This window comes from Meleagris gallopavo, chromosome 11 (genome assembly GCF_000146605.3).
Source record: "Meleagris gallopavo isolate NT-WF06-2002-E0010 breed Aviagen turkey brand Nicholas breeding stock chromosome 11, Turkey_5.1, whole genome shotgun sequence".
NCBI classification, from domain to species: domain Eukaryota; kingdom Metazoa; phylum Chordata; class Aves; order Galliformes; family Phasianidae; genus Meleagris; species Meleagris gallopavo.
Window position 1 is genome coordinate 12530467 of NC_015021.2, and position 7398 is coordinate 12537864.

A 7398-nucleotide genomic window follows, 5' to 3' on the forward strand; every position below is an offset into this window, starting at 1 on the left:
TTAATGTGATTTTCTTCTCAGGAGACAACACGCAAAGCTTTCAGAACAAGGGCCAGAGAGAAATTCTACCGAAGGATATATATTTATTTCTGTGTTTTTCTTTTTTTCTGAGGATAATTCGATTAGGAAAATGTTACAGAGGTTTTTTTAGTGGCAGGTATTCTGACATTACCCATTGAAATTCCACGTGACAAAATGGTTGATAATCTCAGACCAAAGGATGTTTTTCATTTCTAAGGGATCCATATATATTTCAGATATTCGTATGCCTGCTGCTACCACATAACATTTAGCAGTAAATGAAGATCATTCCAGCAAGCAGAAAATAGCATGTCCAGTACTCAGACTAGAAAATAAATTATTTCAGATATCTGATTTATAAGTTGAACTAAAATTGGCAAAACCCATTCAATGCACGTTCTAGTCCTGTCCAGGTCCTGTCTCACTGATATCTTTCTGTTGTGAAAAGCACCATACCCTTGATTTTCCATAACTTTGCTTTCCTCTTCCCATTTTTTTTTTTTTTTAGTTGTTTTTCATTTCCAACTGCCTATCTTGGCAGACAGGCAATTCCTGTGTTTTGAACACAAACTCCTGCCCCTTGCCAGAGATCACTAAAGCATTTTTTTCTGACACATCCTCAGTCTGTCACAAATGTTACAGGAGATTTTTTCACTGTAGATTTTTGTTGCCTTTTGTTTTTCCTCATCTCAGGGCTTTCGTTCTTCAGATACGAACCCGTCTATCAGCCAGAGCATCTCAGCAATATGCAAAAAACCAAGCTCTTAAAAATATGTCTTCAGTGGCCAGGGGATAGCCCTTTTGTCATCAGATGTGCAGTGGTTTTTAGTGCAGTAAGGCATTAATTTTACACTACAGAGCTCAAGCCTCCTGGATTTCATTTTTTTTTTTGTTAATATATTTTAATAGGAAGACACTCAGAAATCTCTTAGCTCTTTATGCTGAAGAAAGGAAAACTGATAGAGGAATCAGTGGTTTGGCAATCAGTTACAGATTAGGATATCTGGATAAAAATTAGGATAACAGGAAGAACATTGTGGAGGAAATCATAGGAAAGGGACTATTGCTTTCAATACTTGTTTTCTCTGTATGGATGCCATTACAGAGAAATGTAACATTTCCTGCAAACCTCCTTTTTTCCCTCTGCTTTATGATAATTCTAAGAACTGTGCTCCCGGGATACAGGGAGGCAGCTGGGGATTGGAACCACTACCCAGTGGTCTGGGATTGCTGCTTCATGAGGCTCCAAAGAAGCAGAAGTTATGTCTAAATCACAAGGACAGTTGCTATTTGGCAGTGTCTGCATGAGGAGTGCCATGATGAAATCTGCCCAAGCAGAATATGGGGTTTAAGTTGCTGCTGACATCCACCTTGTGAGAAACAGGGTGATGTGGGAGAAATGGGGTAATTGGTTCTTCTCACTCCGGATCTATCCATCGCTGGAAGCACTGTAATTTTTCTAAGCTCCTGGGTAAGAAGAGAGTTGCTGAGTGAGATCTCCAAGTGTACACTGAAATGAAACAGGAGTGCTAATGATCAGTTCTTTGTTATGTTTATATCTGGTTTCCAGTACAACAGGGCCCTGATTCTTATTTGTGCCTTTTGATACTACTGTAGTACGTGCAATTATCTACAAATGAACAACCACAATGAGTGCAGTCAAGCCATACATAATGCATGTAGATGTGTAAGGGAGCATCTCTTGCTGTTTGTCCCCACCAGAATTCATTTATTATTTATGAAACCAAAACCAAACACCAAATTTGTATCCTCTCCATTTAGGGGTTATGCATATGGATCAGGTGTTTCATGTTCTGGCCATATCCTTGTACTGCTCCAGTGTACCACAACTTCCAACACTGCTCAGACCTGAATCCAAATTGTGCTACTTGAGATAATCCAAATTTATAGATAAACTAATAGCAGAAAATTAATGCTAACAAAGGAAATGAGCAGCAGAACTACTACTTACAGAGGCCCTGAGCCAACTGACTTAGTGTTTATGAAGTTTATAAGATCAGCTTCAAAGGTGACATTGTGCAAACTAATTATGTTAAATGACATTGAGATAGTCAGATGACCAGTGCGTATGTATATATAAATATATATAAATCTATCTATCTATCTATCTATCTATCTATCTATCTATCTATCTATCTATATTTTTCAAGATATTGAGAACAGTAAATGATCTGACTGGGACCTTTAAACATTCAGTGTTTGAAATTATTTTAGATTCAGGATTCTGCTTTCCAGAACTCTGCTTCAAAGGCCTTGGTGGATATATGAGCTACAATGATGCATTTCTAGCTTGGGGTTCACACTAAGCATCTGCTATTCTTTCAGAAAATGCTGTAAGCATCCTGGGTATGGATACTTTGAGGCTGGCTATGACAGATGCAATGCCATTGTTTCAAAAGATTTTAATGAGCACAGCTCCAGTGCCATGTGGATGGCTCGATGCTGTGTTCTGCTGACAGGATGTAGATCACAATTCTTCCCAGGGGGGAGAAATTTATTTTTAATCTTGAAGAAAAGTTTTAGTCTGCCAAGAAGGTAACACACCCCTTCTTAAAACTGTCTCAAGACTGTAGTATGCTCTGGGTGCTTTTCATCTGTCGTCATCCTCTGCACATGGAAATTGTGCCTGCAAGCCACCTGGATGTTTATTTACAGACACTGAGAAATAGTCTCTGGTGACAGGAGGGAGAACAAGGCAGGTGGAGCTTCTCATAGTCCCTGGGAACATGTGGGACACACCATGTGTTTGGAGAGGAGCAGAGCTGAACACAGTCCATGCTATTTTGGCTAACAAACTTTCACAGCTGGTACCACACATCTCTCCATGTGGAGATAGCTCCAGGAGGTAAAATGCATGGGATCCATCGGCCAAAGTGGCACTGACTTTATAAATGGGTAAAGGTGAGGGTGAATTCTTGGGCACAGAGCAGGAGCCCATTTCCCTTTCGGTGTTTCCATTGCCCTTTCAGTGTTTGGGAGTGTTCTGGTGGGGCTGCATTAGTCTATGTTCACAACAGTTCCTCCTAGTCTTTCTACTTTAAGCATGCAGTTTAAATTGCAGAGCTAGGGGAGAGATCATGAACCCAAATTCATTTGAAAGTTTCTCTTTGCCCTATGTATGCAATTAACTTGTTTTTTGTTGATTCTTCCGTAGTGTATCCTTTAGACTGCTGGCTGTACTTGCCATTTTGAAGACGTTTTTAGGGTGTATGGAGCAGAGGCAAAGTTTCTGCCACCAGAATGAGGGGAAGTCCTGACATAGAGAAGCACAGGGTGAGCACCTTGGGTAAGGTCCTGTCTCTTCTCTTTGAGCCCCACTCCAGAGCCAGGCTAGGGATCAATGGAGGAGGCAAAGACCTGAAGCTGAGCAAAGCAGCTGAAGTACACAAAGCATCACCAGGACAGCAGATTGAAAGTCAGCTCCTGAAAACTGCAAAACCAGGTGTGATGCTTGTCTGGCTCCCTCCTCCCAGGACTGTCCCACATCCGTGGATTCAGGCCATTCAGAAAAAGTGTGAAGGGAGGAGAAAAGGGGCACAGGGAATAGTGTTGGGAAGGGGGAGAGATCCCAGACTGCGTTCTGCTCTGGGCTGGAAGAGCAGAGGTGGGTACAGAGCCAGCGAAGAAGATTGATGGGGATGGCACAGCAGGATCTGCAGTCTGCATCTGAGTGAGTCCTTCCCTGTGCATGGCTCACTCCCTGCTCTGTGTCACCCTTCTTACCTGCACAGTCTGTTCTGTGCAATACAAGGCACAAATGGCCCTTGAGCTCAGGAGATACTGCAGAAACATGAAGCACAAATTGCAGCCACCAGATTGGAAAAAATGGAGCACTTCAGTAGGTAATTTTGTTCGCAGTGAAGCCCCTTGCCACACAAAGCTTTGAGCTGCAGCTGCTTCAGTGCTAAGTACAGAAAGGAAAGATGTTCCCGAGCCTACTTTTAGCCTCAGAAAATCTGGGTACTGTTGAAGTGAGGGATGAATCTAGCTCAGTCTGTGTCATGCCATAATTACCAGCTGCAGTGAAATACCCTCAGACGATTTCTCTGAGGCTCCATCTTATTTCTGGATCTTGCTCCAGTTAATTCCCCCTACCAGTTTTCAGCATCTCATTGAGATGCTCAAGGGTTGATCCCTGGCTGACTGGTCTTTCTGCCTTGGTACCCCAGGCCGGTTGCTCTTCATAGCTGCTGCAGATTTATGTCCCCAGTCTTAAGATGGTGGTATTAATGCTCACTTGCACTCGAGTAGTTTTTTGACAGAGCCTATTCAAGTGTGGGAAGCATTCTGAGGTCTCAGATCATGCAAAAGAAGTGAGAACAGTTATTTCTTCCCTTTTGATTCATTCCTCTTTGGCCCATTCTATTGCTAAGTGCTGGAAGCAGCACTGGACAGAAAAGAGGATATCTGTTTTGCAGGAGAAAAAGAGGAGGGTACTTAGAAGGAAAGAGAAGGAGCACAGGAGAAAGAAGAGGTACATGTGAGAGGGAAGGCACAGCTTTCAGTGCAGAAAGGCATGGTGTAGTACGTAGGGTACTCAGACCCTACCCCAAAGAAGGTGAATATTGGGAAGTTTTGTGCCTGGTGGTGTAGAGGGGACACAGATGACCACAAGTGATGTTCACAGGAAGAACTCTAAGGATGCTGAAACATTTCCACAGAAAGTTCCATTTCAGAAAGAAAAAAGAGTTTGTAGAAAAGCTCCCGGCCAACCGTATTTGCAATCTCATTCTCATTTATTTGCTCAAATAATCCCCAGTGCTTGATTTACGTAAGACTTGTATTAACTGTGTATTTATTCAGAGATCTTAAATTGTACCGATGTGCTGAGATAGAATTGCAAGCTGATGCAGTTACAAGGGTATTAACAAGCATATGACAGTACAGTGGATCCCACCTGCCACTGAGGCACCCAAGTCCATCACAGATTTCCACAGAAGACAGTAAGAAGGCTCCTTGTATTGTAAGCATGATATTTTTCATGAAGGAAAATTTCAGTTAGCAGTGAGGTGGGAACAAAGGTGTGCAGCACTGATCAGGGACACTTGAAAAGAATGAAAACTGTTTGCTCAGTGCTGCTCTTGGTGAATGTTTGAGCTCAACCACTAAATGAAGCACATGCTTTGGGTCTCTGCAACAAACACCAGATGAGCGAGAAACCTGGAGCAGCTGACACTGTTGGGTAATGGAAACCTCCCCGAAATGAGAAGGTTCCAGTAACTCCAAGCAGAGGGGCCATTAAAAAAGGTAAAGAAACTGAGATCTCCAGTGCTTCCAGCATCCATTATTTCTGAAGCACTTAATGCTTTCTGTAAATTCAGGGAAAGCTAGCCACAAAGCTGCTGGCAAATAGGATTGAATTATTTTAAATGAAGAGGGGGAAAAAAGAGAAAGGAAGTATGTCTGACCTTGATATGGATGGAGAGTCTCTCTGATCATTTGGATGTTGCCCACTGAAAGGCAACATCTGAGACAAAATGCTCATGAAGAAACTACTGGAAGTTCCAGTATGGAAATGCAATGCAGTAACTCATATATGACAGTAGGAGGAAGACGCCTTGTCCTCAGAGCCTGTGGACAACATCAGCTTCAAAGAGATGAGGCAGGAGAGCTGGCACTGAAAAGTGCCCATCTTCAACATGTCCATCTTCTTTGCCAAGTGGTGCCAGTGTCATAGCAGCTAGAGGATTGCACTACACAAAACTGGAACAAGGGTACTCGCACAGCTATAAATGTTTGCAGCAGCACATGGGACTTGGAGATGTTCGAGGATGGGCAGGGCAAAATGGAAGGTCTTAGTGTGGTTGGGGGGTCGGGAGTTAACATGATTTCTGTGCGTGCTTATGATGGGGAGAGGTGTTATCACCAGAGGGAGCTGTCTGCCCGCACGACATTGTCACCCCAGCCAAAAACGCGGCAGAGACGTGGCAAATGGGCTTCCAAAACACGAGGGCAGGAAGAGAGATGTCCTGAGCGCTCGGCCAGAGGCTGCAGCCTGGTAGCGTGGAGGGCATTGAGTTTGGCAGAGCTTACCTTGCAAGGCAGGCCGTCACCACGGAGCACTGCTGATGGCTGCTTTGCCTTTTGGACCCCGTTGTGTTAACGCTAGCAGTGGATTACTTTTATCTGTGGGCTTTGCTGGGGAGGGCGCTGGTCAGAGTCTCATGTGACAGCGCAGCTGATCACCAAAGGTTCAGACGGTGAACGAAGGCGACGTGTGTCAGAGTGGGCTACGTGCAGCTCTGAGCACAATAGGGCCTCAGTACCCAGCAGAGGGCATGTGCCTGCACACAGGCGCTCCTACCTTTACCTTTGGGACATCATTTCCTAGATAATGAGCGCATCAATGCCTCAGAAGCTGTGAGCAGCAACAAGACAAAGCCACAGGCATTGCCTGTTGTCCTTTGGAAAGGCCACTGTTTCTGTTACAGGGTCCAAATCTACCCTTGATTTTCATTCTTGTTTCAGAGGAGATCCTACTGCGAGAGGTGCTGAGCCCGCTCCTGATCAAGACGAGTGGTCCAGTAGAACCAGGCCACTTCCCTGTGCACAGCTCTGCACACTTACATCTGCATTCACTATGCATCAGTGAAAACAGTCTGTGAATGCTTCTCACCAGGCTTAGTTCCACCTTCCTTTTTTTTCTCTGAATGCCTTGATCCTTAATTTGGTAGAGGTGTTTCACCTTCAATCAGGACTGAGCTGAAAGCTTTGTTTTCTGCCAAGAAGCTTCAGAGGACAGTACTTATTGAAGCAGTTTGCATGAGTGCCCCAGCATGTGAAGTGCCCTGTGGAAGGCTAGCGATGTATTTGTATGCTTCCTGAGCTGGAAAAGAGTCCTTCCAGTGGATGCACTAAGGTAAATAATGGATCATGCTATGTATGCTCAATGATGGGACAGTGCACAGAAGAGCAGGCTAAAGGGAGAGAAACACTTCAGGCTGAAAAGTTATTAGGTATTAAAAACACGTACTGAAGAAAAGTATGCTGCCTTTTCAATGGGTGGGGATAGGAAGTCTGGGCTTCTTGACACGGACCTGTAGGTCTTCTGATACCCCATCTCCCCTCCTGCTCTTTGTGTAGCTGTCAGGGTTGGTCACCAAAGCAACAGTGAGGACACTTTGTCTTGGTTGCTGCCCCAAAACATACAGTAATATTATCTCATATATATATATATATATGTATGAATGTGTATACATATATATGTGCATATAGATGTGCACATCTTACGAAGCCAAAAAGAGAACAAAAGCAGAATGCCTCTGGGAGCATGAGGGAAGAGCAGAGTTGCAAGCTGGTTATTAATCCACTTGCAGGACACGGCTTTTGTTGAAGTTTACAATTAAATTTAAATTA

General features: G+C 43.8%; 1 protein-coding gene across 5 annotated transcripts in view; it reads left to right on the top strand.

The window, feature by feature from the left end:
* The window catches only part of MB21D2 (Mab-21 domain containing 2), an 82869-nt gene that overhangs the window by 24435 nt on the left and 51036 nt on the right, over positions 1–7398 (top strand). Inside the window, exon 4 of one of the 5 annotated variants that reach the window (XR_794788.2) lies at positions 6511–7327. The exons of the other annotated variants lie outside the window; for them this stretch is intronic. The gene's annotated coding sequence lies outside the window, so the exon portion shown is untranslated. Of the gene's footprint in view, positions 1–6510; positions 7328–7398 lie in introns of those variants that run through there. 5 annotated transcript variants of the gene reach the window in all.